This window comes from Glandiceps talaboti, chromosome 14 (genome assembly GCF_964340395.1).
Source record: "Glandiceps talaboti chromosome 14, keGlaTala1.1, whole genome shotgun sequence".
Lineage (NCBI taxonomy): Eukaryota > Metazoa > Hemichordata > Enteropneusta > Spengelidae > Glandiceps > Glandiceps talaboti.
Genome location: NC_135562.1, coordinates 6257561 through 6274769, shown reverse-complemented (window position 1 = coordinate 6274769; position 17209 = coordinate 6257561). Strand labels below are relative to the sequence as shown.

The following is a 17209-nucleotide window of genomic DNA, read 5'->3' as shown; positions in this document are numbered from 1 at the left end:
AAACCGTGACACATGGATATAATTGTGGACAGCAAAGAAAAGAACACGGCAAAAGAAAGGAGTATGACAATAAATATGTTATAGCCTTTTTGGTTTCGATCAATACATTTCACGTAGATCATTTCTTTATCAAAATTTGTGTTTTAATGTTCGTCGGCGCTTAAAATGGTCCGACAATATGAATTGCTTGGGAGTTTACATTGAAGGGCCGACAATTCTGCTACTATTTGTATAATTGTTCATGAAACTTTAGCTTTGTAACAGTATGAATAGTGATGGATGGACAAATGGAGTGATCATAGGTCATTATATATTGGTCTCTGTACAGAGTATATGATAAACTGCAGTGTAGTCGTGTAACACAATCCAGTTTCGTAGAAAGCATGCGTATTGACATCGATTCATCTCCAATTTATAAGATGATGTGATCAAAAGAAGCTAACTTTATAGTTAGTTGCAACATATTGTGTACGATACCCCAACTCACGTATTCAACAACATGAAAACAGCTCTTACTCAAGGTGTCATGCGTAATAAAGTTTTAACAATCAGATATAATAACCATTGTCAAATGTTTTGGTTTTGGTGTTAGCTAGCCTAAAAGCCCTGCACTGGGGACTTTGTGTGGGACACAAGATCTCAAAATGTCTTAAAGTCTGATGAAATTGTGTGCAAATTTAACAATTACACGATAGATGCACAAAGCATTTTTTACTGAAAATATGTACTTCAGCTATTGTGATATTTAGGATATCAATGGAAGCAGGTACAAAACCCGACTTTATCTTTACTCTTCTAAACTTTTGGAAACGAAATTGTATCAAAATATGATATTTACAATTCACCATTCCTAATGCTATGCTTTCATCACAGAATCTATATATTTGTCTCATGATTCTATTTCCACCCATAAAACAAAAATATTCAAGTCAGTTAAAGCTTAGTCAGTACATTCTTGTTGTTAGTCGAATAAAACGATGTAAGAACAGTGCAGTTGGAAATGCAAATAAATTCAAAGATGGAAGTCAGTCTGCAAAACTTAATGGACAGTAATTGTTGTCAAACAAAACATGATTATTAGGCCTGGAATCTGTGTTCGCCCTAAATGCGAGTTAAACTTTGTATATCCTAGGTATCTATATTCGGTCACATTCTATTTTACAGCATAACGATCAGGAACTACAGTACGGGTTTATTTGAAGTCAATGAGCACTTCGGTTTTTTTTTTTAAACCTGGTGTTTGTCGTTTAGGCTATTTTTCATCCAATTCTTTATTGTAGAAATATTGTTGTAACTTTGTTAAAAATAAAGATATTGACTCCAAATTTTCCGAGCTTGTCCCTTTAATATTCCCCGTAACATTAAAAACATTAAAGGATAGTTTTTTTACATTATGATGAAATTTGACACCTGCATATATTATTATATCATATTTTTCATATTTTCCTGTAGAAGGCAATTTTGATTTTTTACAATTTGTTTTTACAGTTGTCATCATAAATTTTGTTCTGTGTGTACCCCGTTTTCAACAAAACAGTGCTAATTGCCTGTCTCAGTAACATAAACCCCTCTAAGGAGTTTCTTTCTCGTCCTTCATATCAATTATCAAATAACACAAACTCGAATTCCCTAGCACTTGTAATAAGCTTGAAAGCGTAAAATGAAGAAACGTTCAAAATGGTCAATAAAGGAGAAAAGGCAAAAACGCAAGCTGCGAACTAGAGTGTTTTTTTTTCAACAGGGGACACATCATAGCTCACCTTAGTTTTGGAGCCTTCATGTAGCTTAATTTGTATCGAACCGCATGCTAGTTCTTTGATATCCAAGAGAGTAGGTTAAACTAACGGAATTGATACAAGCTCAACTTGACAAAATATTTTCACATTTTATGGTATTGTTAGGCAAATACTTTATGACAGGCCTGAAAGCAGGGAATCGTACTTAGAATTCACACCACTTAATCGGAATAACATGCAATTTGCCAATTGGGTCGACATTGATAATATTACATAATTTACTGACTACGCACGTACGACTACGAATTCAACAAAAGACCCCTGCCCCCGTACTCCCAGTCATGGATGCGGTCAATGAAAATGTGAAGTGTAAACACGCAATCGTAATCTCTTGTTTAGGGTTTCAATTATGTAGCTAAAACTGTCAAGTTGTTGTCTTTAGCTTTGCACCAAAACAGGACCGTCGTTAAGAGTCCGTTTTATAATGTATCGACCAAGATAATCATACACTTGGGATTGTGGCAGATGATAGGTTGAGAGACAAGTTGATGAACCTACACACATAGCTTACAAGGTCACAAATAAGTCTCAGACCAAGCAAAGGAATGTGTTCGATACATCTGAAGTAGAAAGGTCGTTTTTCAAATAATTTATTGTGGTTTTTTTTACGAATCTAAGTACATTTGATAAAAAATTCTAGAGTTGACACTCTTTTATCTTGTGTGTAAACAGTGCAAAACGTGACACACAATTGTACAAACACACATGCGAGCGCGCGCGCACACACACACACACACACACACACACACACACACACACACACACACACACATATATATATATATATATATTTGGGTTTTGTTCCATTATATTTAGAAATGCTCGGGTTTTCACCTGGCATTTCTCTGTCTCGCCAATTTTTCCTTTGGAAAAGAATATTTATTCGAAACGTCGGATTTAACAGCTATATATACGGACTGGTTTATTAGTTCCTTATGCATTTCCATATATATATATATATATATATATATATATATATATATATATATATATATATATATATATATATATATATATATATATATATATATAACTCGGTGAGTATATATATGAGTATATATATACATATATATATATATATATATATATATATATATATATATTATAATAATAATTATTATTAGTAGTAGTAGTAGTCATTTCCATTATTATTATTATTATTGTTATTGTTATTAATAATAATATTATTATTATCATTATTATTATTAAAAAGGAACGGATTATGGAGCGCGGCAATGTCGTCCTGCTGAGTAACAGATAGGGCATTTCATTTGGGAGTTTATTACATGTAAAAGTGGCGTGAATTGTAATGTCTATATTGAATTCTGGTCGAGTCCACAAAATTCATACGCCTTTGACACATCTCTGCAAGTCGATAGCTTTGCAATGTGCAATGGAATTTTTACCACTCACTGCACTCTATTCAGCCACGGAAACTCATTAATCAATTCAATGAATATTCGCACATAACAATCAAGAACGCATGCGCGTTTCAGAAGCGCGCCCAGCGTATCGTGGTAAATTACCATTCTATTGGAACGAACGAGCCTGATCGAACTGTGCTTTACACACATGCAGGAAAAAAATAAACCTACCATGCTGAAGATAACGTCTACAAGAATCTCCTATCATTGAAATGTGATAAATTGGTAAGTGTTATTTAATAATCGGAAATGTGAAGTTGTAGTAAGTAGAGTGTGATTTTGCATTCGATTAGTTAATTGGTATGTAACATCAAATTGTGCAAGGTCGAGTCCTCTTGAATTTGTGAATTGTATAACTTGTACGTTCTTTACTAATGACATTCACCAGGAAATCGCCATATAAATTGAAAGTAAACACATTTTTTCTATGTTTTTACCAAAGCCGCGGCTGGTCTGATACTTTATGTTTGTCTTTTTAAAAATGATTGCGTATGAAATGTGTTCAACGCATGTACATCCTCAGTTCCGAGCAGAATGTTGGCGCGAAAAGCTAACGTGTGAATGAGCTTGCACATCGATCAGAAACACGACACCTTGCATGTCTCTCTATTCGGAATGGCCGACAGCCAATCATTGGTAGCCACTAGTGAACACGGTGAAATGAATTCGTGTAGGTTACGCCTCTTTCGTAGTCATGTTGGTGTCATTTGATGACACGATTCTCAACAATACCCTAAGGCGGGAAACGCATTTGTCAAGTAATTCAATCTGACTTTCTCAGTACCAAACAATAGCTTATAATATTAGGTTTTATGACTTCTGTCGAAGTAGAGTTGACTCCGATCCCTGGTCCCGGTAATGTCACATGAGAAATAAAATTTCCCGCGGTTCGAAGTAAATAGCCTTGGTGTGACTTAACTACAGCACAGGTCAATTCAATTGGAAGCAAGCTTGCATACATGTAGGTGTTCTCTGCAACCCAGTGGTATTTAAATGAAAATATGTGGACGATGAGTTGTGCATCCACTTTCAATTTTCGAAATATTTAGTATTTGGTTTGTATTTTATTTACCTTTTTAACATTTTTCTTAAATCCCAGTCTAGTTCAGTATAGAAATACCACAGTCTATAATTTAATTAATTAAGGTGTCAGTAGGTCTAATGTTGACATGGCAATTAACTTTGCGTAAGGAGTGTAAATTATATATACATCATGACGTGTTTTGGTCTACGTCATTCTAAGACAATTAGCACTGGTAGATGACAAGCATTTCTGATATAAATATACAGTAGCTGCAACTAAAATGAAATCGAACTTGTACCCAATGACTAGGGGTATCTCATCACTCCACACACGTGCATGATCGTTTACATTAAAACATGTATCTATCAAACAACCCAGACTAAGTCATCAGAATAAGGGCCCCGAGTATAAGATACCGTAGATAATTCACCACAGGACTATTCATTGTTTGTGGTCATCTTTCATTTTAATCACAACCGAATAATTTTAGAAGAATGTAATGAAGGAGGATTAATGTAAAGAATTGTGTGTACATTTCCCGCCAAGTAATCAATAGATAGGTCATGTTTTGAAACGAAATATTCACTGTATTATTTTTACTATATCATTTATAGGGTGCCAACCTGAACCTCTGACAAAGCAATCGTGATCTGACAGACCAGACAAGCATGTGACGTATGTGACCTTGTGAAAACCCTGGGTCAAGGAATACATTAACTTCATTAAAGGAGGCAGCAATGGGAATATCCTTGTAAGTGACAAAGTTCATTTTTCCGACAAGAAATACATATACGATACATATGCACAGTATCAGTTTCTCCAACTCGAATTACATACACAGGACAGAAGGGCATCATGATTTCACATGTCAACACAACTATTAACAACTGATATATACATCTGATATTGCCATATGTCGGTCAGGCATCGTCAGCTTTCTCGTATACATTTGTCCGTGAACCTCACACATAAGAGAAGACAATTCAAAATTCAAAGATGCAGTATGTTATACACAATATATATATATATATATATATATATATATATATATATATATATATATATATATATATATATATATATATATATATACATTACGGTGTGCATGTGTGTTTGTGAGCGAATTAAGATATAGGTCAAAAGATTTATACTTTTCACTTTTTCAAACAGATTTTTGCAGAAGGACTTGATGTGTGCTGTGGCAAGGTCATCTATATCGTGATATTATTATAAAACTACATCACGAGGTCATACGAAGGACATCTTTGTAGCCATTTTTGTTGCATGACCTACATAGATAGGTCAATGGTCTGTATACTGTTAATACTATTTATTTACATGGTCCAACAATTACTATAACGTCCCAGGCGAAAAGTTACAAAGTGCGTTTAATATGAATATTGTTAAGGAAAAAACTGAAAAAGTGTATCCCAGTGTCTCAGAAACAAAACACTCATTAGGAATATAATGTATGTGACTTTGTTCTGTTGTTTGGTTGTATTGTGTGCACTATGGTTGTCGCATTGTACCTCATTGTATCCCTGTAGCTGTTTTAAATGGCAAACGGTGGTTACTAGCTGTGACTTTCACTGAGGGGTCAACGGTCGGTACTGTGTTTCAGTCTAGTGATGAGGATGGTTGTTGTGCTGTATATTGTGTGCACTATGGTTGTTGCATTGTACCTCATAGTATCCCTGTAGCTGTTTTAAATGGCAAACGGTGGTTACTAGCTGTGACTTTCACTGAGGGGTCAACGGTCAGTATTGTGTTTCAGTCTAGTGATGAGGATGGTTGTTGTGCTGTATATTGTGTGCACTATGGCTGTTCCATTGTACCTCATAGTATCCCTGTAGCTGTTTTAAATGGCAAACGGTGGTTACTAGCTGTGACTTTCACTGAGGGGTCAACGGTCGGTACTGTGTTTCAGTCTAGTGATGAGGATGGTTGTTGTGCTGTATATTGTGTGCACTATGGTTGTTGCATTGTACCTCATAGTATCCCTGTAGCTGTTTTAAATGGCAAACGGTGGTTACTAGCTGTGACTTTCACTGAGGGGTCAACGGTCGGTACTGTGTTTCAGTCTAGTGATGAGGATGGTTGTTGTGTTGTATATTGTGTGCATTATGGCTGTTCCATTGTACCTCATAGTATCCCTGTAGCTGTTTTAAATGGCAAACGGTGGTTACTAGCTGTGACTTTCACTGAGGGGTCAACGGTCGGTACTGTGTTTCAGTCTAGTGATGAGGATGGTTGTTGTGCTGTATATTGTGTGCATTATGGCTGTTCCATTGTACCTCATAGTATCCCTGTAGCTGTTTTAAATGGCAAACGGTGGTTACTAGCTGTGACTTTCACTGAGGGGTCAACGGTCGGTACTGTGTTTCAGTCTAGTGATGAGGATGGTTGTTGTGCTGTATATTGTGTGCACTATGGCTGTTGCATTGTACCTCATAGTATCCCTGTAGCTGTTTTAAATGGCAAACGGTGGTTACTAGCTGTGACTTTCACTGAGGGGTCAACGGTCGGTACTGTGTTTCAGTCTAGTGATGAGGATGGTTGTTGTGCTGTATATTGTGTGCACTATGGCTGTTCCATTGTACCTCATAGTATCCCTGTAGCTGTTTTAAATGGCAAACGGTGGTTACTAGCTGTGACTTTCACTGAGGGGTCAACGGTCAGTATCGTGTTTCAGTCTAGTGATGAGGATGGTTGTTGTGCTGTATATTGTGTGCACTATGGCTGTTCTATTTTACCTCATAGTATCCATGTAGCTGTTTTAAATGGCAAACGGTGGTTACTAGCTGTGACTTTCACTGAGGGGTCAACGGTCGGTACTGTGTTTCAGTCTAGTGATGAGGATGGTTGTTGTGCTGTATATTGTGTGCACTATGGCTGTTCCATTGTACCTCATAGTATCCCTGTAGCTGTTTTAAATGGCAAACGGTGGTTACTAGCTGTGACTTTCACTGAGGGGTCAACGGTCGGTACTGTGTTTCAGTCTAGTGATGAGGATGGTTGTTGTGCTGTATATTGTGTGCACTATGGCTATTGCATTGTACCTCATTGTATCCCTGTAGCTGTTTTAAATGGCAAACGGTGGTTACGAGCTGTGACTTTCACTGAGGGGTCAACGGTCGGTACTGTGTTTCAGTCTAGTGATGAGGATGGTTGTTGTGCTGTATATTGTGTGCACTATGGCTGTTCCATTGTACCTCATAGTATCCCTGTAGCTGTTTTAAATGGCAAACAGTGGTTACTAGCTGTGACTTTCACTGAGGGGTCAACGGTCAGTATTGTGTTTCAGTCTAGTGATGAGGATGGTTGTTGTGCTGTATATTGTGTGCACTATGGCTGTTCCATTGTACCTCATAGTATCCCTGTAGCTGTTTTAAATGGCAAACAGTGGTTACTAGCTGTGACTTTCACTGAGGGGTCAACGGTCGGTACTGTGTTTCAGTCTAGTGATGAGGATGGTTGTTGTGCTGTATATTGTGTGCACTATGGCTATTGCATTGTACCTCATTGTATCCCTGTAGCTGTTTTAAATGGCAAACGGTGGTTACGAGCTGTGACTTTCACTGAGGGGTCAACGGTCTGTATTGTGTTTCAGTTTAGTGATGAGGATGGTTGTTGTGTTGTATATTGTGTGCACTATGGTTGTTGCATTGTGCCCCTTAGTATCCCTGTAGCTGTTTTAATTGGAAAACAGAATTACAATAGACAAAAACTGATTCCACAAATTACATATTTGAAAGCCACTGTTCATATAAAAATCACCTAAATTTTTATTTTTTGTTTCGTTTCAATTCGTTTCGTTTTGATGCAGCGATTGCCATAAATCCTGTCATCCACTTTAACCAAGTCTCAGCTAGTCTGTGTCAGACATAAGCTGGTGACAAATCACTGTCATCCATTTAACCAAGTCTTAGCTAGTCTGTGTCAGACATAAGCTGGTGACAAATCACTGTCATCCATTTAACCAAGTCTCAGCTAGTCTGTGTCAGACATAAGCTGGTGACAAATCACTGTCATCCATTTTAACCAAGTCCCTGCTAGTCTGTGTCAGACATAAGCTGTGACAAATCATTGTCATCCATTTTAACCAAGTCTCAGCTAGTCTGTGTCAGACATAAGCTGGTGACAATTCACTGGCATCCATTTTAACCAAGTCTCAGCTAGTCTGTGTCAGACATAAGCTGGTGACAAATCACTGTCATCCATTTTAACCAAGTCCCTGCTAGTCTGTGTCAGACATAAGCTGTGACAAATCATTGTCATCCATTTTAACCAAGTCTCAGCTAGTCTGTGTCAGACATAAGCTGGTGACAAATCACTGTCATCCATTTTAACCAAGTCTCAGCTAGTCTGTGTCAGACATAAACTGGTGACAAATCATTGTCATCCATTTTAACCAAGTCTCAGCTAGTCTGTGTCAGACAAAAGCTGTAACAAATCAATGTCATCCATTTTAACCAAGTCTCAGCTAGTCTGTGTCAGACATAAGCTGGTGACAAATCACTGCATGTCGTCCATTTTAACCAAGTCCCTGCTAGTCTGTGTCAGACATAAGCTGTGAGAAATCATTGTCATCCATTTTAACCAAGTCTCAGCTAGTCTGTGTCAGACATAAGCTGGTGACAAATCACTGTCGTCCATTTTAACCAAGTCTCAGCTAGTCTGGGTCAGACATAAGCTGGTGACAAATCAATGTCATCCATCTTAACCAAGTCTCAGCTAGTCTGTGTCAGACATAAGCTGGTGACAAATCACTGCCACTGCCATCCATTTATCTAAGACAGGTAACACCTCTGTGAGGATGGCCACACAACTCAGACCTTTTAAATATGTACTGTGTAGGGAGAATCAATAAAGAGGGTTTTGTGGTGTGAGGGTCAGCAATCTCTAATAGTTTGGCCACACAACTCAGACCTTTTAAATATGTACTGTGTAGGGATAGAAAGTAAAGAGGATTTTGTGGTGTGAGGGTCAGCAATCTCTAATACTTTGGCCACACAACTCAGAACTTTAAAGTATGTACTGCATAGGAATAATTTAGTGTAGAGGTACTGTGGTGTGACGGTCAACAATCTCTATGAGGATGCCATGGCCACACAACTCAGAACTTTAAAACATGTACTGTGTAGGGAGAAACAATAAAGAGGGTTTTGTGGTGTGAGGGTCGCGATATCAGCAATCTCTAATAGTTTGGCCACACAACTCACAACTTTAAAATATGCACTGTGTAGGGATAAAAAGTAAAGAGGGTTTTGTGGTGTGACGGTCAGCAATCTCTAATAGTTTGGCCACACAACTCAGACCTTTTAAATATGTACTGTGTAGGGATAATTTAGTGTATAGGTACTGTGGTGTGACGGTCAGCAATCTCTATGAGGATGGCTACACAACTCACACCTTTTAAACATGTACTGTGTAGGGATAAAAAGTAAAGAGGGTTTTGTGGTGTGAGGGTCAGCAATCTCTAATAGTTTGGCCACACAACTCAGAACATTTAAATATGTACTGTGTAGGGATAATTTAGTGTAGCGGTACTGTGGTGTGATGGTCAGCAATCTCTATGAGGATGGCCACACAACTCAGACCTTTTAAATATGTACTGTGTAGGGATAAAAAGTAAAGAGGGTTTTGTGGTGTGAGGGTCAGCAATCTCTAATAGTTTGGCCACACAACTCAGACCTGTAAAATATGTAATGTGTAGGAATAATTTAGTGTAGAGGTACTGTGGTGTGACGGTCAACAATCTCTATGAGGATGGCCACACAACTCAGACCTTTTAAATATGTACTGCGAAGGGATAAAAAGTAAAGACGGTTTTGTGGTGTGAGGGTCAGCAATCTCTAATAGTTTGGCCACACAACTCAGAACATTTAAATATGTACTGTGTAGGGATAATTTAGTGTAGAGGTACTGTGGTGTGACGGTCAACAATCTCTATGAGGATGCCATGGCCACACAACTCAGAACTTTTAAATATGTACTGCGAAGGGATAAAAAGTAAAGAGGGTTTTGTGGTGTGAGGGTCAGCAATCTCTAATACTTTGGCCACACAACTCAGAACTTTAAAGTATGTACTGCATAGGAATAATTTAGTGTAGAGGTACTGTGGTGTGACGGTCAACAATCTCTATGAGGATGCCATGGCCACACAACTCAGAACTTTAAAACATGCACTGTGTAGGGAGAAACAATAAAGAGGGTTTTGTGGTGTGACGGTCAGCAATCTCTAATAGTTTGGCCACACAACTCGGACCTTTTAAATATGTACTGTGTAGGGATAATTTAGTGTATAGGTACTGTGGTGTGACGGTCAGCAATCTCTATGAGGATGGCTACACAACTCACACCTTTTAAACATGTACTGTGTAGGGATAAAAAGTAAAGAGGGTTTTGTGGTGTGAGGGTCAGCAATCTCTAATAGTTTGGCCACACAACTCAGAACATTTAAATATGTACTGTGTAGGGATAATTTAGTGTAGCGGTACTGTGGTGTGACGGTCAACAATCTCTATGAGGATGGCCACACAACTCAGACCTTTTAAATATGTACTGCGAAGGGATAAAAAGTAAAGAGGGTTTTGTGGTGTGAGGGTCAGCAATCTCTAATAGTTTGGCCACACAACTCAGACCTGTAAAATATGTAATGTGTAGGAATAATTTAGTGTAGAGGTACTGTGGTGTGAGGGTCAACAATCTCTATGAGGATGGCCACACAACTCAGACCTTTTAAATATGTACTGCGAAGGGATAAAAAGTAAAGAGGGTTTTGTGGTGTGAGGGTCAGCAATCTCTAATAGTTTGGCCACACAACTCAGAACATTTAAATATGTACTGTGTAGGGATAATTTAGTGTAGCGGTACTGTGGTGTGACGGTCAGCAATCTCTATGAGGATGGCCACACAACTCAGACCTTTTAAATATGTACTGTGTAGGGATAAAAGTAAAGAGGGTTTTGTGGTGTGAGGGTCAGCAATCTCTAATAGTTTGGCCACACAACTCAGACCTGTAAAATATGTACTGTGTATAGGGATATAAAGTGTAGAGGGTTTTGTGGTGTGTCTGTGTCAGACATAAGCTGTTGACAGATCACCATCATCAATTTTAACCAAGTGTCAGGTAGTATTTGTCAGACACATAATGTTGTTCTATTCTACCATACCTCATAGTATATGTAGTTATTTGAAGTGGCGATTTGCATCAAATATGTGACCTCCACGAATAGGTTAACTGTCAGTATGAGTGTGTTTCAATGTAGTGATCTCTTGGTTCTATTAATAATGTATGGGGTAATGTTACTGTGCGGAATATATCTCCAGAGAGCTAACATACATTCAAGGTCAGTCCAGTGGATAGAACACATTGCTACAGTCCTTGTATAAATATACTCTGAAGAGAAAAATAGAGAAGTACATTTGTTCTACAACTGGATTTGAGAACAATGCACATCTCCTCAAATTGTCAAAAGCTTAAAAACATTCTTTTCCGCTAATACAACCATTCGTTACATAATGGTTTTCAATTCGACTTGAAACAGTTTATATTTAACTGGTCAATACCAAATGTCTTGATATACAAAAGATTGCCACCTTATTTACATATCAAGCACGGGTCAATACCAAATGTCTTGATAAACAAGAGAATGCCATCTTATTTACATGTCATATTAATTTAAGCACTAGTCAATACCAAATGTTTTGATATACAAAAGATTGCCATCTTATTTACATATCATATTCATTTTAGCAATCACCCTTTATTGTTTTCTCTTTATTATAGACCTTGAGGAGCATGGAGATGTTACTCATAAGGGAACTAGGTGAAAATGCATAAGCAACGGTCATAGACCTTGACAACAGTTCCAAAGTGTAGATGAACGACGAAGACGAGATGGAATAAACATTGAATTCTCTATTTTCTCTTGTTTAACCAATGTCTGTGTCACACACAAGCTAATCACATTGACGTCCATTCTGCTAACCGAATATCGGCTTATATATGTCATGCACACAATGTACATTGTGTATTGTTAGTATGCACACTACGAACTTTCGTGATAGATCTTAATAGTTGTTACAGATGGATATAATTTCTATATTTTCACCATTACAGTTGCTCTAAAATATGTCCATCAAACGAACACTATTGTTGCCTGGCCCTAGTGTTCCTCTTTGATTTGTCAACATTTTATATAAAAAAATTGAGTTATTAGAACAGTTTTGCTTGTCATAAATAAAATGTATATGTCGTCCTTGTTACAACCATATATGTAACACATTGCTATTTTTATTTACAATGATATACACATTGCTATTTGTATATTCACAAAGACACAATTACGAAATTTGAAGCTACAACATTGCACTTTTTGACTTTCTGCGATAATATCTATATTCGTCTGAAAGTTTAACATTTTGAATAAAAGATTAGGGAGAGCCTTCCCCGACAAAGAGATTTTTATATGATAACAATCTAAAATCGGACATTTAATAAAAAACTTAAAGATATTGAGAGAGGGCTTCCCACAACGAAGCGTTTCTATCTAATATTATCGACAATATCAGCTAAATATCTAACACTTTGAATATCTTTTTGACTGACTACTCAGATGAGGGCGGGCTTTTCCCGACCGACAAAGCGTTTTTATTCGACAGTATCGTCTAAAAATCGAACCCTTTGAATGACTTACACAGATTTGAGGTTGAGGTCTGGCCTTCCACGACAAAGAGTTTTTATCCGATAGTATCATCTAAAAATCTAATATTGTTAAAAACTTAGACTACACAGAAGATAGAGGGTATTTCCCGACAAGATTTTCTGTAACCATCGTAAATATTTTACCTTTATCGATAATCCGGTCATGAAATTTTGTGCAATGTCGCGCTTGCATGAGTTCAGCATTCCCGTTAATTTCTTTTATCTCACAGGTTGCAGTATAGAGAATGCAAGTATTAAATAAGTAATCAAAACAATGCTTCTGTTTTTACTTGTATCCTATACTTCCAGTCTACTTCTGTTTGTTATGTCGACAGCTTTTTTGTTAGTCTGTAAGGTACGCCGTGACGGGACGCCCTCACACATCGGCCAAACCCTCCTTGAGAGGAGGTCGGTAAGGGCAGAACGTCACGACGTATCTTACAGTCTACTTTTTTGTGTGTAACATTCATCAGGAAATCGTTTTTTCAAAATAACGTGAGTTCTATTCGTGGTCGTATGCATGTAGGTACAGTGATGCACTCAATATCTATTGGGATCGTGTCCGTAGAGTGACGCTGTCTGGTAAATGTGGACTATATGGCGTAAATCATCACTTATATTGACACCAAATGTCCATTTTAAAAGATAAAAAAATGAACATGTGGAAAGGGGACTAACATTATTTTCTGAAGTCATTACTAGAGGGCGCTACACTAGGAGAAATGTTTTCTTGATTTCATTGAATTTCTTTGGGATGTTATCATACAGTCGTTGGTGGCGCTGTTTATAAGAAAAATAATTGCGATCATTTCATTTGAATTCATTTTTGTTTTCCACTTACTCTCGGCTATTCAGCTCACCACTGATGGATCGCTTGTTGGCCGGGGTAGACTGGTGGTGGATAGTCTTAGTAACCGAGACTGTATACACAGTTGCCACTTGGACAACCAACACAAATGTGTTCGCTTTAAGTGGTTGCCATTACCAAAAACCTTAGACAATCCGGACAATAATGTGATGTAATGCTACACGTGACCTATGAAAAAACTGGTGAGGTATATGAGCCAATTAGTTTTTATACCTATATTTGATTCAATACAAATTCTGCAATGTTCAGAGTATCATATCGGATATGTAATAGGTATTCTCTGTTACATACACACATATGAATGTCAGTATGATCTTCTCGAACAAGAATGTGCATGAGTCATAAATGACATATTCTTATTAATAATACGTCTGGACATATTGTTCGTAACAGGGGACATATACTCATGAATGTTTGCACTCCCACACATAAATATCCCGAACAAGAATATGTATGAGTTATACAAACATATTCTTATTCATAATACTATTCCAGCGTATTCAGGCTTCCATATTGGGTTTGCCTAAATATTCTTTGCAAAATACTTTAGGGAATATGAGAATGAATATGTATGTCAATTTACCCAACATATTCACTTTAAAATACTACGCATATGCAATATTCCGAAATATTCCGTAATATTCACACTGGCATACGTAAGCATACAGAGATATAAGAATATTTCAGCATACTTCTGGCATACATAAAGTATTGCTGACATATGCTTGTTCGCATAGTACTGAATATGCAGCATTTGGTGCAGTGGTAGTTCAAGTAAAACCAGTCTAGCAAAGTCAGAAACCATATGCCTGCACATGGGAAGCCTCCATGGTCTCAGGAATGAAATGCAAGAGGACCAAAATAGTTTGCCAAAATTACGAGGAGAACTTAATTACGGAGAAAAATAGTTGTGGCGAGTAGTATTAAAAATAAGTCATAAGTTTACTGTACCATGAATGGCGTAGTGACTGCACAGTAAGGGTTTAAGAATGAAGGGCACAACTGTAACCATTCAAAAGAAACGGTAAACATTTTTAAAAAAACGAATTTTACACAGATCTTCATATGAGCTACACTATAAAATAAGACACGTCTCGTTGTTCAGCCCTATCAGGGCTTGTGAATGTTGCATGGCTTATTTGTTTCGCCGTGAACACTGCATGCTGTGTGTGTCCCCATCCGAATGTGTACATTTTTATCTCAGTATTATCATCACCTAGCCTGGCAAGGGGTGAGACAGTGTGTACTTTATCTTAATCTAGTCTAGCAAGGGTGAGATGGACTAATCCTGCCATCCTGTGAACTTGTCGGGCATAAGTACAATAGACACCGGTGGAAAGATAAACAACGCGGCTCCGCCTTGTTGTTTATCTTTCCACTGGTGTCTATTGTATACATATATACTTTAATATATTCAATCTCTGCATGCAGGTGTTGACAAACACATTTATGTCATTACTATGTCTTATCAGTTTATGGTAATTGTGTTTGATGAGTGTGTAGACGTTGTCATTCACACTTTTTAGTTAACGCATTGGTGGTTATTTTTACAAGCCCCTCCTTAAGATGAATATGCATGAAAATTTAGCTATTGTCCTCTGTTTGTGCTTGTCGCTAATACGGTTCTCTGATTGGCAGTTATTTATATCCTGATGACATTCGCTAGACCTCGGATGTTCCATCCTCGATAGCGTTGTTCGGCTGTGTGTCGTATTTTATCGGAAGAACATCCGAGGGCTAGCTGATAGGGATGTTCCATCCTCGATAGCGTTGTTCGGCTGTGTGTCGTATTTTATCGGAAGAACATCCGAGGGCTAGCTGATAGACTAGGTCCAAACAGGCTATGTGCCCACGCTACGGAAGTAGGTTTGCGCATGTGCAACGGAATACGTTTGTTTATCTGGGAGGAGCATTTGGTAAATCCGACCCAGGTAGTTTATCAACATATTAGTGGCTATTCACACATATTGGTTACATGTAGTTCTTGCCTAATCCGAAGAGTCCCTTGTTATATTTTTTTTTCAAGTCTAGTGGCAGTGTTTCTGCTACGTTTTTTTCCGGTGCGTACGTACGGCCAGACACCCAGTCTGGGTGAAACACGTATTTCTATAAACTAATACATACAAATTATAACCAGAAAAATTATATTTTGAGGGACCTGTTCTAACACGATCCAAACACTATTACACAGTGACAATTTGTATCACTATCAATGAAATTGTAAACTGAAATTCTTGGGTACGAACAAACTTACTTACTTGTATCATTTGTACAAGGTACTAGATTACAGTTGCACACGTACACACTGGCGTCGGCATTTGGTCGATCGTTATCACACCAAAATCGTTAGATAGATGAGAATTTTTTTTATAGATTACATGTAGGTCTAGCTGCAATAATTGTAGCGTCTTGTTGCGGTTTTGTGGGTTTTTTCGTCTGTTTTGGTGACTTTTTAAGTTTTAGTGTTTAACCCGCACCTAACGCTACAATTCCTAGTGCAGGAATTCCAATCAGCTGATGCGATGCGGATCTGCATCGCACGTATCAATCCCTATTTTCGCCAAAATATCGACCTACCTACGGAAAATCTGACATTTCCTAACCGCAACACTTGACAATTTCGAAAACTTTCGCGGCTACGAGATCTCGGCAAATGTATCGCGTGATCAACGACCTTCGTTTTCAAAATTGTCAAGTTTTGTATGAAATTAAAATTAAATGATATTGACTCAAATAGTACCAGTGAGTCAGATTAGACTGTGACACTGATAATGGCAATACTGAAGGTGAAGGTGATGATGATGACAATGATATCAGGGAACTTTTACAAGTGACCAGATCAGTTTGAGTATGCACAACATGGAAAGCACGTTTTAGATACCAACTAGATTGTGTACGATTATAAGAGAAAGGTAACTAGCCAGTCTTTTACTGTTTTTCATTTTATATGCAATTTAATTTGTATGTATACATATAATGGGAAGATTAATCAACATTCAGTATATGCAATTGTCATGGGGAGGGTCATATTTTACAAAATGGGACAAAGGGGAGGGCCATTTTTTTTTACAAATGGGGAATGGGGAGGGTCATGTTTTACTTTAATAACAGACCATGTGTGATTTCCTCCAGCCCCCCTGTAAATACTGAAGGCTCCCTAGTATTTCCCTTGGTGGTACCGTCCCTAGGGCCGTGACCACCTGGTGACAACCTATAACAGGGCTGAAACCCCCCCCCAAACAACTTTTATTAGGGCTAAACAACACGACGTATGACCTTATAAACTAAAATTTGCCCCCCCCCCTAGACTGAATGATCGGCCGTTGTGGGCGCTCTTCTCGTCCCTTTAGGAGGAGGCGTAAATAAGGACACTCCAGGCCACAGGCA

At 37.9% G+C, this 17209-nt stretch overlaps 1 long non-coding RNA gene across 1 annotated transcript; it reads left to right on the top strand.

Annotated features, from left to right (window-relative positions):
* Positions 1–4949: 4949 nt before the first annotated feature.
* LOC144445890 (uncharacterized) lies at positions 4950–13108 on the top strand. The gene is made up of 3 exons (XR_013481931.1): positions 4950–4995; positions 5415–5552; positions 12037–13108. It is a non-coding gene; the product is annotated as an uncharacterized LOC144445890 (long non-coding RNA).
* Positions 13109–17209: the final 4101 nt, after the last annotated feature.